Consider the following 22,931-nt stretch of genomic DNA (forward strand, 5'->3'; position numbering starts at 1 on the left):
CATCATTTATTTGGAATGGGCAATTTTCCTCAAAAATTATTAAATTCGCATCTTTAAAGAGGTCTTTAAGTTATACTTTTTACTCCGTGAGGTCCTAATTCAACATGAAGACTTTTTTCTTTCATAAACTCGCATCTTTAAAGAGGTCTTTAAGTTATACTTTTTACTCCGTGAGGTCCTAATTCAACATGAAGACTTTTTTCTTTCATAAATTCGCATCTTTAAAGAGGTCTTTAAGTTATACTTTTTACTCCGTGAAGTCCTAATTCATCAAGAAGACTTTCTTCTTTCACAAATTCGAATCTTTAAAAAGGTCTTTAAGTTATACTTTTTACTCCGTGAGGTCCTAATTCATCAAGAAGACTTTTTTCTTTCATAAATTCGCATCTTTAAAGAGGTCTTTAAGTTATACTTTTTACTCCGTGAAGTCCTAATACATCATGAGTCTTTTTTCTTTCATAAATTCGCATCTTTAAAGAGGTATTTAAGTTATACTTTTTACTCCGTGAGGTCCTAATTCATCAAGAAGACTTTTTTCTTTCACAAATTCGAATCTTTAAAAAGGTCTTTAAGTTATACTTTTTACTCCGTGAGGTCCTAATTCATCAAGAAGACTTTTTTCTTTCATAAATTCGCATCTTTAAAGAGGTCTTTAAGTTATACTTTTTACTCCGTGAAGTCCTAATACATCATGAGTCTTTTTTCTTTCATAAACTCGCATCTTTAAAGAGGTCTTTAAGTTATACTTTTTACTCCGTGAGGTCCTAATTCAACATGAAGACTTTTTTCTTTCATAAATTCGCATCTTTAAAGAGGTCTTTAAGTTATACTTTTTACTCCGTGAAGTCCTAATTCATCAAGAAGACTTTTTTCTTTCACAAATTCGAATCTTTAAAAAGGTCTTTAAGTTATACTTTTTACTCCGTGAGGTCCTAATTCATCAAGAAGACTTTTTTCTTTCATAAATTCGCATCTTTAAAGAGGTCTTTAAGTTATACTTTTTACTCCGTGAAGTCCTAATACATCATGAGTCTTTTTTCTTTCATAAATTCGCATCTTTAAAGAGGTCTTTAAGTTATACTTTTTACTCCGTGAGGTCCTAATTCATCAAGAAGACTTTTTTCTTTCATAAATTCGTATCTTTAAAGAGGTCTTTAAGTTATACTTTTTACTCCGTGAGGTCCTAATTCATCAAGAAGACTTTTTTCTTTCATAAATTCGTATCTTTAAAGAGGTCTTTAAGTTATACTTTTTACTCCGTGAGGTCCTTATTCATCAAGAAGACTTTTTTCTTTCATAAATTCGCATCTTTAAAGAGGTCTTAAAGTTATACAAGATGCCAAATGACTACGTCAGAGGAACTTAAACCAGTGCCTCAACGCAAAAAATATATTTAATAAAAAAAAAAATTACGCTGCGGACAGGATTCGAACCTGTGCGGGTAGAACCCAATGGATTTCAAGTCCATCTCCTTAACCACTCGGACACCGCAGCTTCTGATAATGTTAACTCTTTAAAGATCTAACATAACAGATAAGATAATAATGTTTTCGATACTTAAACAAACTAGATAGGTAAACATGACGACAGTAAGCTAGCATTCACATCTGGTTTCAGAATAAAGTAAACAAATATGTTTATTAAGAATTTAGTTAATGATGTTTAACCCACAATCATCAAAATAAGCTATTTGATAAAGAAGTTTCATATTAATTAGTTAAATATGACTTTATTTGCCACTTTTGTGAGTGAAGTGAAATCTGAATCTAAAAATACCATTAATTAAAATGGGTTTGTAGAAATTAAGACGCACAACGGCGTATACAGGGGGGGGGGGGTGACGGGGTCATGACCCCCCCCCCCCAAGAACTCAAAACTTAAACAAGAAATTGTTATGTGCTACCAAAAATTATTTTGAGAAAATGATTTTCAAAATGTCGAAGTTTTAGAACATGAACGAAAATGAAAAATGAAAAAATTTTTGGTATTCAAACCAACTATTTTCCCATATTTGGGGAGGTGGTCATATTTAAGCGACCGCTATGCTGGATTAGGATTATTTTGATTCGTTCGGTAATAAAAACAAGGCATTGATAGGCTACAAATTAAGCTGTGTTGTAGAGTTATGTATGGATTTAAAATCCAAATATTTTTTGACTAAACCGATAATAGATAAAAATATAAGCAACCTTGTCTAAAGGCAAATTAAATATTTAAGCAAGCCTAGGTCACTTAAAATAATATTTGAAAATCAATTTAAGAAAGTCTAATAAATATAACTGAATATGTTTTATATTATAAACCGCTGATAAATACCTGAATCCTGAAAGCTGACGAAATCAGAGCCGAATATTGTAAAATCCTTAGTAAGTGATCTAAAGCATTTCTTTAATTAGTATTGATGTTTGAAATTTCGAAAATATATCTACCTTAAAACTATAGCATAATTTTGTTTAATATGTTCTGTTAAGCCAAAAATATTTGTATGTCTTTACTATTTTGACAGAGGTATTTGAATCCTGTAACCCCCTCGTGTTAAAGGAAATACAAATTCACGTACAATTTTAATACAAAATTAAAAAAAAATTGCATTTTCAATTGCAATTGTTTTTGCAAAACTTTGCGATTCGTTTGCCTGAGGTTAGGAAGACAATTAATTTGAAAGTTACCAGTGTTATTTAATAAATATGATTTTTATTTTAACTTGTAAAATAATTCTGGGCTAGCGGAAAACAATGCGTTGATTAAATGAGTTGTTTAAAGGCAAATTATTCAATCGAAGGACTTGTACATTACTAGGGATCGGGTTTCCATGCAAATGCATGTTTTTTTAGAAACACCTTGGAAGCATGGCAACGAACTATGTACCTATACGAATCAGGAGATTTCCTTTAAAATGGCAATCAATTGTTAGAGCATATTTTTGCATATTTTGCATTTATTTGCATATTTTTTGCATATTTTGATATATTTTGGAAATAAATGCATGTTTCTCGTGCATATTTTCGCAAAAATTAGCAAAAATAACGAAACTACAGGCTTGAAATTTTTTACTAAAAGTGACTGAAAGTCAATTAGAAAACGTAAGCAAATGCTGTGCAAAACTGACAAACCAACGTTGTCCAAACTCATAAAAACACGATCAAATGATAAATTGGATTATTTAAGAGTAAATTTTCTACAATTTTAGTTATTAAAAAAAAACCAATATTTCCAAAAAGTTACATCTTTGAACTCGGAAATGGTTTCGTATACAGATTTCATAAAAGTTACGTAAAATCTTTTTTTATAATTTAAAAGAAATATTGATATTTTACAAATTCACGTGGCCTTGCTTAAATGCATATTGAAAGTGCATATTTATTATTTTTAAGTTTTAAGAGCACATTTTAAGGGCATATTTTTCGTTTTTAAGTGCATAAAAATCCATCCTATAGCGAACTTTATTAATTCAAATAGCACATTTTTAAGTTTATGCCTACTATCAAAACTTTTGTAAAAAAAATTTGGCATGACCCCCCCCCCCCCCCAAGAAGAAATCCTGTATACGCCCCTGAGTCGGCATGACAAAAGCCAATACTTTTGGACTTCTGCATTCTCTTTTTCTAATGACGATGTTTAATAAAACTCCGAAATTTGATTTAGACACGAAAACAATACTTTCTCAGCAAGTAGAGCCTTTAAAAACAAAGTTTTGGGAACCATCCATCTTCTAAAGCAGTATCTACAACACAGAAAATACATAATACAGGTAGGTATAATGTAAATATAAATAAAAATAAAGAATACATATATTTAAAATTTTAGTTATTTTATATATATTTTTTTTTAAATTTTATTTTATTTTAAAAAATTTAAATTTTTCACAACATTTAATTATTTTAACAATTTATTTAGCGTTATCAAACCGAAACGCGTCGCTAAATAAATTGTTAAAATAATTATTTAATATTAACATTTAATAATTATAATTATATATTGTAAAAAATTTAAAAAATTTTGAAAATAAAATAAAATTAAAAAAAAATATGAAAATATAATAAATATGAATGTAAGTTCGTAGATTGGTTTATAAATACCTATATAAATAAATATATGTATAATAACTTAAATTTAAATATATTCCTTATTTTTATATATTACCACAAAGAAATTACTTGGTATATTAAACCTTATTTCTATATTAAAGTATATTGAACTAATTTTTGGTATATTTAACTATATTATATGATTAAATATACTAGATGTAATGTTTCCCTGTTTTTTTTTTTCTACGTGTATAATGCCTAAAACCACCATAACATTTTGCCTTCAATATATTTTGCTACAACAAATTTTTGCATAACCATTGAAATAAACAAAAAAAATAAAATTTGAGGAGGAAGGAATACAATAACACAGCTTTTTGCAACATTTTTGTTCACTAAAATGCAGACTGCTATAGAGTTCCTAACAACTCATCTCAAATAATAAAGTAAAAAGATTGTCACTCCCTTTGGCATCTTGGACAATCATAATCGTATCGAATTTGTTGCCTATTTGATTCATTCTCAATGTTTGGCAAAGTTGTTTTTTTCAATCTTTGGTGATTTAAGCTCTTCTACATACTTGCTGAGTTGCAGTTTTTCGACAAAACAAGACATAATATGACTTTTGACTATCAACAAAACTCTACCTTCTTAACCCTTTCCCTTAACTTTGTCATTTATAACTTTTCAATCATTTCATCAAAAAAAAAAAAAAAAAAAATACTCAATTCGTCTTTATATTTACACCGGTAACGAAACACGAAGAATACACGAATATTATCATTGCATTTAAATAAAATTTAAAAAAAAAAAAAAACTAAACCATTTCCAAATAATGTTTTCTGCCCAAAAGAATTTATGTCATTTAAACGGTGTATGGGTATACAACAATCCTTTACCTTATCCCAAATTGTTCCTTTCGTTCTATACAGCAAACCTCTTAAGTTTCATATAAAAATATAAATAGAAATAAAAATAGATACCTTACATACAAACAAAAAGTTGTTTACAAAACAAAAATAAAAACAAAAAAACTTTGCAGACAAATGCTCAGAACTTATGTCCCAAAGTAACTGACTTCCGGAAAGGATTTATTTCCAAAATACACGATTAGCTCAGACTAAGCAAAATAAAACCAAAGCAAAAGGGAAAAAGGTGAGGTTGGCTCTTCTACCTATACTTTCTATACAGACTTTTGCACACACCACCATTATATTCGAAAACCTGGTTACTCAACTTTATTTAGAAAGAATTCAGGAGTAAACAAGGTGGCAATACAAGCTGGGCCAAAACACAAAAAAAAAAAACACAAAAGGGGTTCTCCACTCACATATTCTGCCGAAAATGCCAAAAATTCAAAATTCAACCTACCTTACCTACAACTACCTTTTATCCTAATACACACATCGACACATAACAACACCAACTTTCCATCTCGCTTTTTGGCCAGGTTTTACCTTGTTTTGATGATTTTATTCCTTTTTCGGCCGCCACTATAGCTAGTACCGAAAAACCGACACCACTTCCACCATCCATTATACGGCGCTACAACATAGCACAATACAGTTTTCTACCTGTGCTGTGAGTTTTTCTTTGGCATCCACACAATGTCTGACATCGTGTATCCGGTAGAAGTCAGTCTGACAGGGTTCGACAAAAATTAAAAAAAAAAAAAAAAAAAAAAAAACCAACAAAATTGTCAGGTGGACATACATACATGAACAAAAGAGTCAAAAACAAGGTTGAGGTACGAAGGAGGTTAATACATAAGTATGAAGTTAGAAACTTTCGAAAGCTCTGACAGCAAAAGAAGTGAGTCCGGACGGATTCCCTATAGGAATGTTTTCACATGGAAAAAGGTTGATGTTTTTTGTTTATATATTTTTTAGTCCTTTTTACTCCTGAAAGGAATTAAAAATTCATATGATACCTTTTTGCCAGCGTAAGGGCAGAAAGATAATATTGTTTTTCGAACATCCAGCCGGATAGTGATATAAAATACAATTTTTCGTATATATTCAACCTTTTGAAGGAAACTTTTTGCACCTTTAAGTAAACTATATAGGAAGTCCGATTGTTAGGTTAAAATGACCCTGTTGTTTTCTTATCTTTTTTTTAATTCGAAAAACTTATAATTGCAATTATTCAAAACATGATTTTATTTCTATTTACGTAGCTATTTTTGAACAGTTTATTGCAGTTTTTTGTACCAATCATCAGGCTTAACACCGAATATTTTTTATACCTTCTTGTGGTTCAGAAAATCAGTAATTTATTTTTATACCAGTAAAGTGCAAACACCCATGCGATCAATTACAGTCTTTTTCACAAAATTTCGTTCTCAGAAACTGACGACAGGGAGACTCCTAAACACAGTTTATTTTTTTTTTTGTAGTAAGTGCTGATTGGTATAATCCTCTGTTTCACAAAATATACAATAAGTCTTAGTCAAAATATCCAATGATGTCGTCTTATTTATTAGATTCGCTTTTTTATACCAATCAAATATTTATTCCAAGAAAATGAATTATGATTTGCATGATTTCCCTCAAATTGTCTGCAGGTAGAGAGACAGACAAATCTTTTATGTAGTAATTCCCTGATTGGTATAAAACTATGTGTCGCCAATATTTTATTAAAAAAATCTGACTGCTTATATTCAATTAACATTCTATCGAAAATGCATATATCATTTTATACCAACCATTAATCCTTACTAAGGATTCCACTAAATACCGAATATCTTTGATACCTTCTTGTCTCTCAGAAAATCAGTAATTTATTTTTATACCAGTAAAGTGCAAACACCCATGCGATCAATTACAGTCTTTGTGACAAAAATTTCGTCCTCAGAAACTGACGACAGGGAGACTCATAAACACAGTTTATTTTTTTTTTTTTTTGTAGTAAGTGCTGATTGGTATAATCCTCTGTTTCACAAAATATACAATAAGTCTTTATCAAAATATCCAATGATGTCGTCTTATTAATTAGATTCGATTTGTTATACCAATCAAATATTTATTCCAAGAAAATGAATTATGATTTGCATGATTTCCCTCAAATTGTCTGCAGGTAGAGAGACAGACAAATCTTTTATTTAGTAATTCCCTGATTGGTATAAGACTACATATGTGTTGCCAATATTTTATTAAGAAAAATCTGACTGCTTATTCAATTAACATTCTATCGAAAATGCATAGATCATTTTATACCAATCATAATCTCCTTACTAAGGCTAAGGACAATCTTGCGATTTTGGTCGCGGGACTTTTCAATAGCAAAAATGGATCACAAGGATTTCAATGCCAGTGAACATACATGCATCCAAAAAATAGCATCGATTACAAATTTGAAAATTGTCCCCACAGGAATTTAAATTATTGTGATCCGAATTTACTATTGCGAGTGAGAGTGTTCCTAGTTTTAAGCTTCTAAAGTAACATTAAATTTATCCACCAACTTTCTGTCAACTGTTTGATGGTATAAATTTGACTTCTAGAAAAATAATAAATACAAATACCAAAGCCATAAGCCAAAGAAAAGAAGCCTTTTGCTTTTCACATTTGGGTCCTAAAAGGCATTTATAGTTAATTTCGTTTACCAAATGTGCAGAAGAAAGTGTTCGTCTAAGTGAGTCTAATTGGTATAAAATCATAATACATTCCTATCTCGGCTATAAATATATCCTGAAACATGAGAATGAGAACATTATATCTAAGGTAAGCACCTATATTTTCCTCAAAGAAGCTTTTGCGCTATGGCCGAAGAATAATTTTCCACATGCTTCGTTCCCTCTAAAAACGTGAAAGGGTGTTTTTTTTATATTAAACTGAATTTATATGAGACTTTAAGGGTGATAAGTATTAGTATTGAGTGAGAGGTCTTTAAGAGTAATTGGTTCCCAGGATACTAATATAGCTACCACCCTTATAGTCCAATAAAAGTTCAGTTTAATAGAAAAAAAAAACACCCTTTCACACAACATGATATGCTAAATGGTAATTTTTTATTCTTGTTACCAATAGGCGTGTTTTTTTGGCATCGCTATCTGCAGCCAAATTCGATTTAAAAAAAAAACGTATCCGCAGTTGCCCATCCGAAGCTGTCTAGCTGTCCGATAATATAATACAAAAACAAAAAAATCGAATTTTTTTCAAGATTGTTTTTGAGTAGTTTTTACGCATAATTAATTTATTTTTGAAACGTTAGAAATAAAACAGACCAAATTAAATTGCTAAAAATAGATTTTCCTGATTTTCTATTTGTACATCCATCTGCATTTGTTAAAGTTTGATTTTTTATTTTGGTTTTGCTTTCGGATAAGTTTTTGACATATTGGGGTATGTTCGTACATTTGGAGCCAGTCGTCGTTCATGAAATTGAAGTTTTATAGGTGGCCCGTTTATATGCAGGGTCGAAAGATCGAAATTGAAATTCGTATGTGAAATGTGGAAGACTTGTTTTAATTCTAACAATATTTGTATTAATAACTTTTACTTAACTACAATGGCCATTTTTTTGCAAAAAGTGGGAAATTTACAAAATAATTTTTTTTTCTTTCTAGCGTAATTTATAAGTGAAAAAAAAAACTAAATAAAAAATTTTTTGACATCAAGAAATAAGTTTTCTGAATCATAGTTTTTAATTTAATATATAAATAAATATTTAACTTATGTCGTTTTTTAATGATTGCTTTTGAAATTTGTGTGAAAAATCTCAGATTTTTTCTGGTAAATAGTAGATGAAATCTAGTTTTATATCCAATTGTTTGCGAAATGTGTTCATATAAACTTAACTTTTTAAAATAAAACAATAACAGATGTTCAGTAAATGTCAAACAGAGAAGTGTGTTTGAAGTGCTTGTACCTATGTGTGAATTTTGATAAAAATCGAGATTCAGATTTTTAAATCTCGAATCCATATTTTTAAATCTAAAGCCTCAAATGGATCATGAAATCTGAGATTTTCCACTTTTTAATCACTTTACCATTTCTTCTAGCTATCAGATTCACAAATTTGAAAAAAGTGAACATTTTCAAGCTCATTTTGTGCCAGTTTCTACAAACCAAAATTAAAAGCAATGATGCAGACTACTTATTTCTTGATGTCAAAAACAATTTTTTTAGTTTTTTTTTTTTTCAAATATAAATGGCGCTAGAAAGAAAAAAAATTACTTTTATAAATCCTACTTTTAGTGGGATTTAGTTATACCTTAAATCTCGCAAATAGAAAACGACATTACAGAAGAAAATATTAAACACCGTACAACAATTACAATGGTCGGAAAAAGTATTTTGACAAAATGAACATTTTTCTAACTGATGAGAATAATCTGTAACGGTTAAACATAAAATAAGGAAGTTGACGGTTATTTATTAAGTATATTATGGTGAATCTTACGATATAATTATACTATTCAAAATTTACCACAAATGGACAAAAAATGAAAAAAATGCACTAAAAAAATTTTTAGCATTTTGAAGAATTCACTTTATTGCATTGCCTTACCTTACCAACGTTGGAAAAGAACGTTTGTCAAAATACTTTTTTCCCTCAAAAATTAATACTTTTTATACAAAAAATGCAGCCACGAAGCATAGGTAATACCAACTATATGACTGACATTGACCATCGTAAGATTTACCATAATATACTTAATAAATAACCGTCAACTTCCTTATTTTATGTTTAACCGTTACAGATTATTCTCATCAGTTAGAAAAATGTTCATTTTGTCAAAATACTTTTTCCGACTGTTGTATGTGCGACTTGTTCCTTGATTTTATTTCACTAAAAAGCATTTAAAGATTAGAGTAGGTTAAGTTTCCGTCAACGGTAAATATGAATATACCTAAATCAAATGTAGAAATAATTTTATGTGTGCGTTCAAATATTAATTCAAAATAAACTTAAATAAAAGAACGCACTTTAAGTGCGTTGCAGATTGCACTCTGAGAACATAGCTTCGATACTCTTGATTTATCCGATTATCCGAAATTTTCTCCGATCGAGTATTGATACTCGAAAAAATGTCAATTTCTTATCCGCAGCCAGATTTAAGTTTTAGTTTTATCCGCAGCTGGGTGTTGTATTTGTAGTACATGGAAGCTCCCACTGCAGATATGGATAGTTGTGCCAAAAAAACACGCCTAATGACCATAAAAATATTTTAACCATTTTTTTAATCAACCATTATTTTAACATGGTGTTTTTAAACTTATTGTTCAACGTTCTTTCTTCCTTAAAAAACACCCTGTTTGTGTCCGTTTTATGTCTAAATTCAATGGCCTATAATACTTTCAGTTGATGCTGATACTACTTGTTACTGCTTAAAGTCAGTTTTTTTTACAATTTCCCCAAATTCATAGGAAGATAGCGAAGGATCCAAAAAAACAAAAAGTAAAACAAAAGGCAACAAAGTTAAAATGCCATAACTTTTTAGTTCCAAATTTTTTGATGAGCATTCATAAAGTTTTTAGTTGTGAAACTTACAAAATCCTCTGGGGTAGTATTACGGCATACGATTTCGATCACACGTTAACGTATAGACGCTATACGTCTCTATCTTTTTCTAATGATTAAATAGAGACAGCAATAGTCAAAACGTTAACGTTAATTCGACCCCTGTTTTGATTGACTTTACATCTTCGTTTAGTCAACTATACACAGGTTTCCTTTAATAAATTCTGTCTCCAATTTGTCATGCTTCATTTGATTTCTTGTAACTCTACATAATACTTTGTGGCTGTGATGATGACCGGAAAAAATAAGTTAACAATCTATATAAAATTGAACTAGTTCAACAGTAATTATCTGCAATAGATTAAAAGTCAATGTCCTAGCATAGTTATAATATATTTTTGCTGCTGCGGGACTATCATCAATAGGTGATTAACGACGCCAGCGGCAAAACAAATTAAAATTCCGCCTGCCTTCCTATAGAAATTGCTGGGCGCAACAGCACTTGAACCATGCCTAACCCAGAGAAGTACTTCTATATACTCTATACTCAAAAGCCCACGCACAATTGAATCAACTTTTGCAGGTGCTCTCATCTGGCGCGCGTAAGAAAATAGAAAACGCGTTTTCGGTTCTCCATCCTGGTTTACACACACACGTGGTCGCAGAGAGATACTTCGTCAAATGGCACGATGGGCGGTTAATTGAAGCCTTCATCGCGCGAAAAACGCCAGACCTGAAGGCAATTTCAGGCAAAAATAACAACAACAACAAAAAACCCTCAACACAATCCATTACAATAGGGGTCTCTCTAGTGCAATCGAAGTGTTTTGATAGGACACACCAGGCGGCGCGCAGCGCATTCGCATTTATATGAACGAATATGTGTACCTACTCCTCACTCATTAATCCAACTCGCGCTCATTAATCGCACGCATGCATTTATGTCCCGCTCCGGCCGGCCACCGGCCATACCAACCACCTACCGCCTATGCTGTGGGGCCCATTAAACACGAGCCCATTACAAACAGCGCAACAAGCTTCACAACATGGGGTCCCCGTCCCCGGACAGCAAATCTACACACACACCATTAATACACACTCACAGTTATAATATACGCCCGACCAACGACGATTTGGTCCTGCTGCGATGCAGCACAACCTACGCATTCTATTTGCGCGCCATTTATTGACGCGAGCGCAGCAATTACTGTAATGGATGTCAATTTCTTATCAAATCACACGAATTAATTTTGCGATAATTAATGGCTGCGCATACGAATTCGTATATAGGTACGCTGTACAGCGCCGCGCATGCGGTTCTAGTTGGCCGATCGTAAAGTCAAAAGTGGAATCGGCGCAGAGGCCCAGCGCAGCGCATGCGAAAACCCCCAAAGGCGAGCCCCAGTATGTCGCGGTATGATCGCGGACACAGCACATAAACATACAGCCCACGGGTGCCGAATACCGGTTGCGTTGTTTGTTGCAACCACCGCGCAATGTAAGAGCACAAGTGAAGTAGGGCGGCTGCTTAATGGTATCATTCCGCATAATTGAGATGTCAGACTGACAGGAGTTGCGGCACAGTGCGCGGCAAAGCGGCAACGGATTTAACGACACATCCCCAAGGTGACGATGGCACACACGCATTTATTCTGCTGTGCAACATCACTGGCGCTGCCTGATGGCGGTGGATTTTCTCTGAAGTCACCAAGTGTCAACTAGCGCTGGTGGCAGCTTCCGAACGCGCTTACATACTTATCTGACACTAATGCTGTCAGCTTAACGGCTGAGAGTCTTTCGCTGCGCCGCCGCGAAATGAGGTGTGAAATTAATAATCGCCCGTTCTGTTTGCAGTGACATTTTTGCGTTAAGCAAGTGACGATGCGTGGCATCGTGCGATGGTTTAAAAAAAAAAAAAATAAACCTGGGCGATGCGATGTTGATGGAGCGCAGAGTGCCCCAAACCATAATATAAAGTGGGTTGTTGCGCGACATAGAGAAGACTGTGTGTTGTAGTGATGTGTGACAATTTATGTGAATATGTTTGGGTTTGTCGGGGCTGCAAAAGAGAGTAAACAAACATCCCGTCAAGAGGAGGCTGTTACACATTGATGCTCGGCCGTTATCCAATATTGGATGCGATAAATGACGGATGTGACATCTTAATGGCATGCAAATTGGTATTCAAATGTCAACTTGAATATCGATAGAGATGAGTGATTGAATGGGTATCTCTATTCGAGGTAATTGAATGAAAGTTCAGGCGTTAACTCTGGCAAATCGATTTTGAGAGTAGTTGGACATTTTCAAATGGACGACGACGACACGATGATGCCAATGACGATGACACGACACGAGGAGCAAGATGGTAATTTAAATTGACAGTTAGTTTGATGCATTTAAGTTTTTATTTCCTTTTTAAAGGTTGTGATTTTGTGAACCAAACGTTTTTTTTTTTTCGTTATGTTTACGTGATCCACATATGAATGGTATAAAAGTTATATAGGATGATTTTTTTTCTGTGAAGTTGAGGTTTTATGTGCTTTGTACTTTTATTTATTGGAAGTCATTGAAGAAACTAGACTTTTAATTAAAAATTTACTTTAATATCGATTTGTCGAAGTCAAGATTAGACTATTTAGCGTAGTTAAAAAGCGAATCTTATTTTCTCAAGGAAAACTAATTTCTGAGTTTACGAAAGGTCCGATGCAAGTAAATTGTTAAGTCCTTGTAATTGCATAGGAATTGTTTGAATGGTATACCTATACATTTGACTGGTATAAAAAAATATCGAAAAATAGATTTTATAAATCTGTGAAAATATTCTTCGCAAATGACTTACGTGTGGCTCAGTTTCTTATAAAGACAACTTTATACCAATCAGGGGTCTTATAAAGACAAATATTTGTATGAGTACCCTTTAAATGGTATAAAACACATATAATTTATCATGGTTTCAAAATTATTGAAAAAATTACTTGTCAAATTGACTCAAGATTTGTGATCCATTTTATTATAAGTATTGACTTATTGAATTAAGTCATTTTTATACCAAATGCAGATTTATAGAAAATATTACGTAGGTACACTTTCTTTTAGACTACTTAAACTGTCACTGTATTTGATATCAATAACAAGACAAGGATTTTTATTACTACGTGTATGTAAACCGATTGATTGAGATTTCAAATTAATGGTATAAACGTAATAAAATTTACACACAAGTGCCAAACTTATACAAACCATATTTACTTAGGACCTAACATTTGTATCTTTTTTTTTCAGTTGTTTGTTTGAATTGCACAATTTTATACCAATCAGACTATAAATACATACAAACGAACAAACCTGCTTATTTGCGGAAAACTAGCTTTTCTGTATACCAACCAAATTCTAATAATGTAGTTATTAGCTTCTCATTCGAAATGTGCATTTAAATGGTATAAAACTAAAAAAAAACAACTTGAATGCTAAGAAATTATCTTTCTTTTGCCAACAAAATATTATTATTCTAATAATATTTTCATATTCTCATTTTCCAACAGCTGTTTAAAACACAGCAAAAGCTTTCATTAAGTGAAAAGTATAAGAATGGTATAAACAAAAAAATTTATTAAATTGAGTTCTTATAAGCTTAAAGTTGGGTTTTGTTGTTTGTTGCCAATACGTACCATCATTAAATGAATTGACTTATAATTTATACCAGTTTATACCTATCAGTGTACACTTCAATGGTTTAAATAAAAGGATGACTACACAGTACAAAAGTCAATGTCATTGTAGTACGTATGCTTTTAACCTCTACCAGTTTAGATAATATTCCACCAAACAATAATTTAACCACCGCTTAACCACCGCTAAATCACCACTTCACCATTTAATCCACATCATTTCAGAGTAGATTCATGAGAAACGGAAGTTTCAAAAATTACAAAATTTTAACTAAAATTTGTAAAAATAAAATTCTGCAGAAATTGGTAAAATTGGTAAATCTAAGCTATAACTAAGAAATATCTTCTCAAACTCGCCAAAATAAACTTAAAAAGACAGTTAAAACTTGTTATTTCAAACTGTTGTTAATCTGGGAAAACTCAGTCGCAATTGTTTAATTTCATCGTTAACCGGGTAAATCTTAACCGAAATTGTGTAATGAATCAGTACATAAAGCTAAAAGTCAGCGAAACGCTTTATAAAATTTTTGGAGTTGAGGTCACTTGAACTTATATCAAATGAACTTATTCAACAATAAAAACGCACCCAAACTTTAATATACTTAACAACTACAATCCCCAACTAAACCAAACTAAAAAATGTCTCATTGGGAGCGTGCTCGCACACGAAAAAAAAACCACTACCACCACCGATCGCTTGAATTGGTAACAACAAAATGTCACGTTTTTCATGGTCAAAATGCATACATAAATCCGTCGTCATCGTTTTTCGTCGTCTTCGTAGTCGTTTGCCATCTAAATCGTCGTCGAGCCTAGGCCCTTCTTTTCCAACACACACCAAATAGCTGGGCATCCAGCAACAGTCAGTCGTGAAATCTCCCGTCGTTCTATTAATTTGTATAGCATTGTGTGTGGTGCTGGATGAAGCTTGGTGTGTGCACCCAGACATCCCTCATAAGTTCACTTGCAATAGCTTATAGGGCGCTCACATAGAGATATCTGTCTCTAGGAGCCTTGAGAATATTAGAGGGCAAATAGCGACGTGCGGCAAGCAGTTACCCAAGTTCCTATAAGTTGCATCAGAGGGCTGGAGAAAAAAACAGGCGAACCAAACAAATGCAAATCTTCTTAACCTCACATTGACACTGATATATCTGTTCAATGATCTGATTGCTTCCCGAATGAATCGAACAAACCTAAAGTGAAGGCGCGATGCGACGCGACGAAGTAGAAGAGGATCGCATCGCATCGACTCCACCAAAACCTTGTGCGGGACAAAATTGATCTGATTTCAATTTCGCGCAGAGCTAGAAATGTCTCCGTGCGACAACAACAAGAACGACCGTCATCGTCGTCGGAATCGTCGCTCGACGATGACAACGACCTGCTTCACGACCACGACACGACGACCGACGACGACGATGGCGGCAATGTGGTGGATGTGGGAACGATGATGAGGCAAACGTAGATGATGATGATGACGATGATGATGATGGTGATGGAGGCAGCCAAAGCCAGTAACCAGAGTGGTGCGCTCTCTGATGTAGCATGTGGCTGCGCGCGATGCACCATTTAAGGTCGTGATGCGTTCCCGTGTTGTAAAGTGAAAGATTCGAAATTGATAATTTCATTTGAGTAGAGAGCACAAGAAAAGTGCCTTTTAGATTTGGTCCAGCACACAGCTGGGAATCAGCTAGCGCAGCGCAGCGACTCAGGACAGCAGAGGATGGGAATCAAAGTCAGCTGTATACAAAATCATTTTCAATCTTCCCCTCTTTATGCTCACTCTCTCACAAGTGTGTTTTAGATGCTAAGAAATTCACTGGAAATAATGAATAATGCTAACCAGGATATGTACAAGTTTATGTGTATATAGTATTGCGGAACGAAGTCGCACAGATGGAATGCAACTTTTGCTGCGAAATCACTCTCTGATGGAGAAATTGTTAATTTAAGAAAGGTTATCCTCTGTCCAATTGGAAAAATGTGATGTAAGAGAAAATGCGAATAAAGCCATACATCACACGACCACAAGACTATGATCAGACGTTGAACTTACGATTGGAAAAAGAAGAAAAAGTGATGTCATAATGGATCAACACCAGCACATCTACACCTCAAATTTAATTTCAAAAGCATGCATATCGAAAATTGAAGGTGTAAACGTTGAAAGTTTTTCCCAAATGTAAGCTGTAAACTCTTAACTGGCACCAAGAACCCACAAAAGTTCTACCTAGAAACTTGCGATCAGTTGTGACCCCAGGGGGTTCATCTTATCAAGCTAAAGTGCTTCCAGTAGCCTTACTAGTTAACCTGTCAATATGAAGTGTCTATAGGGGGTCTCATGAGCTAGTACTCGCAAATCAGTATTGCATCCAGAGACCTCTAGTTTCTTAATACTTGACAATCAAAAGTGCCACTAAGGACCTCATAAGTAATACCATTGGTCTTACTAGTAGCTGCCCATCAGTAATGCCACGATTGAGCTTACTATGACTTGCCTGTTGGAAGTGTCATAAGGGGCCTAACTAGTAAGCAGCGGCGATCAGTATTGCACCCAGGGGCTAGCAGTGCAAATAAGGGATAACTAGGTACTCCCAATTAGAAATGCTCTAGCCCCCTTTGGACCTCAATAATAACTGTCTGACGATCACAATATGACCTTTACTAGTTCCTGGTGATTAGTGGTGGAACTAGGGGTCTCACGAGTACCTGCCAATCAGTATTGCCCAATCGGAAGTTAAATTAGTGGTCTAACTAGTATTCAGTAGCGATCAGTAGTGCATCCTGGGGCCTTATTAATACCTTTTTTTTTTTTTTTTTTTTTTTTTTTTCAATTTATTTATCTTCTTCTTTAACAATAACAATAATTTAATAACATATTTAACTTAAAAAGAACATTTTTTGAGCACTTAGATTAAACTAATTTTGATAATAATTTAGTATGATAATATGATACATAGTATATACAATATAAAACAAGTTTTTAAGTGTTTTCCATTAATAAATAAGACATAGAAGAAGGAAAGGTACGATCTGTTGTCTAATTGACAAGTGCCGAAAGTACCAAAAAGAAAATAAAGATAAATATTATAAGTAACTATTAAATTTATGTTATCAATCAACAAATGTTGTGGGGTAAAATGTCGAAAATAACATCAATTTTTTGTATGTATATATATATTTGTTTTGTTTTGTTTTTTTTTTTTTTTATTTTTTTATGAAATTATTTGTGCATGTGTGGATAGAAAATATACGAATTAAATCATTGTAGTATTTTGATTATGTTTTCAATTGCATCAAAATCGAAGTTAAAAAGCCATTTTTTAATATTTTTATTGAATAAAGGAGTTGAACGAATGCATCTTATTTCGAATGGTAAAGTATTAAATAGTCTAGGTGCTACTGAAGTATAAAAGTTAAGAAAGCTACGAGTATTGTGTACAGGTATGACAGCTAGAATTCTCTCACTACTGCGTAAAGTATACGCCGGTATATTATGGCTTAAAAGATAACCACTTCTATTGAAAAATATTTTAAGTACTTTATAAAAATATAGATGTTTTAGCGGGAGAATACCAGAACTGACAAACAACGAAAAACTGTGTTCAGACCTTTTTTTATTCCAAATGGTTCTTAAAATATGCTTCTGGGTAACTAATAAAGGTTGTAAATTGTTTTTATAAGTACCACCCCAACATATTATGCCATATTGTAATTTCGACTGAACCAAACCAAAATAAATAGTCTCCAAGAGTTTTTTGCAACAAAGATTTCTTAAATGAAACATAACATAAGTAATTGACCTCAAATATTTTGTTAATGATAAGGTATGAGCTTTCCAGTTCATTTTGTTATCAATTAGTAAGCCCAAATATTTATATTCAGTTACCCGTTCAATAATGAAACACTTTCGGGAGCAAGCTACATCCAAATCATTAGTTGACCCAACATTAGATACACAACAAGATGAGCTACTAAATGAGAATTTTCTGCAGTCAAAGCTATGCTGAATAAGAAGTGGAGGATTTAACTCGAAAGCAAGTAAATTGAAAAACATAACTCTCGTTTTGTTACTAATGACAAGCTTGTGAATACCAAACCAATGCCTGAATAACTCCAGGTCATGATTGATATCTGAAATCAAATCTAATATTGTGGTACTAGAATACACACAAGCAATGTCATCTGCAAACCCACATACTTTTCCTCTTAGATTAAGGCTAAATATACTATTTATATAAACAAGAAACAAAATTGGACCTAAAACTGAGCCTTGAGGGACTCCTATGTTGATGGTACTGGTATCACTGAAAAAACAACCTATTTTAACTTTTTGTTTCCTGTTTTTAAGGTAGGAAGCAAACCAATCTAGCATGAAATCTCTAAAGCCAGCTTTTTCCAATTTGTTTAATAATATGCCATGATCTACTGTATCGAAAGCTTTCTTGATATCGATATAAAGAGCAGCAGTATACTTTTTTTGATCAATGCTTTCGTAAATATGACAACAGTGTGTCAAAAGTGCGTCTTCAGTTGATTTACCAGCTCTAAAACCATATTGCTTCGAACTGAAAAAGGCAATTTTCTCCAAATAGCTTAATACCCTACATTTTATGATTTTCTCGAAAATTTTTGAAAATATTGGTAATAAAGATATAGGTCTGTAATCATTAACGCATTTCTTATCACCTTTCTTAAAAATTGGAATAATTTCAGCTATTTTCAAACTTTCCGGGAACTCACCACCAATTACACTTCTGTTAAATAGATGTGTTAAAACGTCAACTATGTTCAAGCAAATTTGTTTAACAAAATTATTTGAAATACCATTAGAAGTTGAGGAAAATGAATTATCCAAAGCCTGAATAACTTTGTAAACTTCAAAAGAAGAAATTGTTTCAAAAAAGAAGCTATCTGTCTTAAAACTTTCATTAAAGCAGGAATCTGGACAATAAACAGAAGCGCGATTTATGCCTGCTTCAGAAATAGTATTAACAGCTATCTCAACAAAATGTTCATTGAAGACTTTAGCCATTACAGACTGATCAGTAATGTCCAGCGTCCCAACAGTGAGATTTGAAGGAAAATCAAGAGTATTCTTTTTGTTGAAGATTTCATTTACTACACTCCATTCTTTTTTTAAATCACCTTTGGCTTTATGGAACCTATCCATATAAAAATTTTCTTTACAAATTGCAATTTCAAGACTAATTTCTTTGCATAAAACTTCATAGTTTTCACGGAATAAAACGTTATTTGGATGTTTCTTACACTTAAGCCTTAATTGGTTCTTATAATTGATTTTGACTAATAACTCATTAGACATCCATTGCTTAAGCTTTTTTAATTTACTTTTTCTACTCCCAATTGCTTTCGAGCTTTGAACAACATAACCATTTAAAAGAGATACAAAATTATCAAAAGCAATTGATGGATCAGAATTGGCTAAAGCTCTAGACCAGTTTTCAAAAATCAAGTACGAATTAAGCTGCTCGAAATTAGTTTTGGTAAAAACCTTATCCAATACTTTTTTTCTTGTTTCTCTTTGAAATTTTCCATTAGAGTTAAAAAATAAACATGTCATACAATGATCTGAAATTTTAAAATCGGAAATGGTACTAGTTAGAGTTAAATTAGTCTTCAAATCAAACCTCACAATCTCACAAGTTCCTGCAGATCAGTAGTGTCCCAGGGGCCTTATTAACAACTACCGATTAGATATGGCACAGAATGCCTTTTAAGGGCTTCCCGATCGGAGTTATAACTAGGGGTCTCAGTAGTTCTCAGCGGTCAGTAGTGCACATGAGTAACCTCCCTATCAGGGCCCTCACTAGTATCTGGAAATCTGTTGTGGATAACTCATTTAGGTATACTTGCCCAACAGTAGTTAGTTGAACTAGTTTCTGCCTATTTGGAAATAGGGGAACTAGGGGTCCTAAGAGTACCTTTTGGTCAGAAGTGCCTGCTTGACTCTCATTGATACCTATTTTCTTTTCGGAAGTGCTGTAATGAACCTCATTGATATCTGCCAATCAAAAGAGCCAACAAAGAAGCCCCTCTTTTATAAATAACTGGCGCCCAATGGTGAAGAATTACACACTTTGAGGTGTTCCTTTCATTCCATGAATGAAAGTCCTCATTTGTGTTTTTTATTCTGCTGTGATGTTTTCAAAACAATTTCTTTGAATTGAATGTTCTAAATTAAAGTAATAAGGCTGCCGAGCCTCTTTACAAACATAAAACCTATCGCAGATTAGTTGAGAAAATAAAATGACAATCGATTCATTCTTAACACCAAGCACCAGTCTTTAAATGATTCCCGTCATGAACATTTATGAACCTCACATATTTTCTTCTCTAAAACCCCCTAAATCCCAGATTGTGATATCACATTTATCTTCAACCTAATGGTGCACAATTTTCGCCCACTAATCCACCAACATCAACATGGTTGGAACTGTATCAGGTGTGCGTCACCCAGCAAGTCCTAAATCTTCACAGAATATTCTCTCATCATCTCCGTTTCTGCCGTTAACTTTTCGGATTTAGTTTGTCGTCATCGAATGGAGTCTCTGATATGGATATATTCCATCCAAATCCCAGGAACTAGAACAACTATAAATATATCCCTCCACTAAACGAAGCAAGCAAAGCATCTTGTGTGGTTCATTTTGTCGCACAAGTGGAATCATCACGTTTTTCGCTGCAAGAACATACGACCTCTATTAGAGCTCGATATGTTGTTGTAGCTTGAAGGGAGATATAAACTGAAACTCCACCACCACCGAGTCGAGAAAAAACTTCGAGCTCTTTGATAGAATTTCCTCTAGCACTTGAGAACTCCACCGTTCCATCGTCGGTCGTCGTCATGGATGTAGAAGACAAAGCTGCATGCAAATCTCTTCTCGTAATGACAACATAATTACTCGGTACCGTTTTAATTGCACAATGCACTTGGCTACAACTTCAAAATTCAACAGAAAACTGCTACAAGAGACAAGCAAGAGTGATTGTTAGTCGAATCTCAGCTATACAAGTTGGTAACTTTGTGTGTGATGCAGAGCTTGTGTATACGACAAGGCTCTGAGGTGACGCCTACACTATATCTTATTATGGGTCCTCTTATGGACTCCTATATGGGACTATTTAACTTACGGAATCGTGCGTGCACCAAAAAAAAACTGGGGGCGTTATCGCGCACTAGGACCACCAGTGGATTGATTGACTATATGTTTTGCTTATAGCCGACCGAGACTGGGACTGTTTGGTGCCCGCATAGTCCCAGAGTGCAGTGCTCTGGTAGTTGATTATTTATTTGGCGCATTAAGATTGGATTTAGATCTTATGTCAGGTTTCATATGTTTAAACGTAAAGCAGAACCAAAACATATTGCTTGCGATGGGATAATTGCTAGTTAACTGAATTTGACCTAAATTCAAGAACTTCCTATGAAACGAATGATTGCGGAAATATAGCGAAGATATGATTTGGTTTTTTTTGTGTACTTTACGGACAATTTTGTATATACATTTTTTTACCTAAATCTCTTAATTATTGGACTTTCAGACCATAAAGTCTACCTAACCTAACCATCCGCAGGGACATTAGGGCCAGTTACATAACGCCTACTTTTTAATTTTGGGGTTAGTTTGGGTTTGAAGACTGTTGTCTCGTGAATTAGTGAATTGAACGCAAGAAGTGTCATTATAGGAAAAGAGATGAAGTTTATTTTAAATCAACAATTTTTGCATTATTTTGAACTTTGAGAAGCTTTTTCTCAGGAACTAAAGGAACTTTTGAAATAAATTTTTCACAGATCAATAGCCTTATATCTCCAGAATTTCTTTCTTACATACTATTTGATATAAAACAAAACCCTTTATTTTTAAGGCCCTAAAACACCCAACCTATAGAGAAGTGGCCTTGAACCATTTATTATTCTGAACGGCTCATATGTGAATCAGCTGCTGAAGTCAGGCTTTCCCGGCCTGTTCATCGGGTTGGTGATGAATGACCAAAACCCATAATCCCAAAGAGAAAATCCCCAAAGCCAAAATCCCCAAGACGGACCTGGGTATAGACAAAATCTCCAGGAAAAAATCTCAAAAGAAAAAAATCTCCGAGCGAAAATCCCAAAATTTCAGATGCGCAAGTTGTGTATCAAGCAATCAAATCGCGATTTGATTGCTTGATACACAACTTACGCATCCTCATTTTGGAAAGACCTATTTTTACTCATATATAATTGTAAGCTGTGATAACTTGCCACGGGTCGTTTGAACGCGACACTACTCGAAGTGTCTTTCACTCCATATGTTTTGATGCAGAAATGTTCCTTGGGGTCTAAATAGTAAGAAAAAAGCTTTTTTGAAATCTTCTATCGAGCTATTCGTTTTTTGCGAGCTTAATTAGTTATGAAAAAACGTACTTTTACGTACTTTTTCACACGTTTTTGTTAATAACTCTGTTAATAATAATGGTAGAAACTCAAATAATGGCTCTATTTTTAGAAGAAATATGACTCTTTTTAACGGCATTTCAATCAAATTAGTGGCATTTTTAGATCTTCAGATATTCGAATCTAAGTCCGTTCATTTTTTCTGCCCAATTCGATTTCACTAATCAAAAAGTTTTTTTTATAGAAGTCAGGGTATACTTTTCTGATGGTTTTTCGTATGCTGAACTCGAATCCGAAGTCAAAAAAATTCCATCACATCAAGTTTTTGAGATATTTTTTGAGATATTACCGTTAGAAAATCAAAAA

The 22,931-nt window shown here is 33.4% G+C and overlaps 1 non-coding gene across 1 annotated transcript; it reads right to left on the reverse strand.

Annotated features, from left to right (window-relative positions):
- Positions 1-1,412: 1,412 nt before the first annotated feature.
- Trnas-uga (transfer RNA serine (anticodon UGA)) lies at positions 1,413-1,494 on the reverse strand. The gene has a single exon. It is a non-coding gene; the product is annotated as a tRNA-Ser (tRNA).
- Between the last annotated feature and the right edge of the window lie 21,437 nt (positions 1,495-22,931).

Source organism: Episyrphus balteatus, chromosome 2, assembly GCF_945859705.1.
Source record: "Episyrphus balteatus chromosome 2, idEpiBalt1.1, whole genome shotgun sequence".
Lineage (NCBI taxonomy): Eukaryota > Metazoa > Arthropoda > Insecta > Diptera > Syrphidae > Episyrphus > Episyrphus balteatus.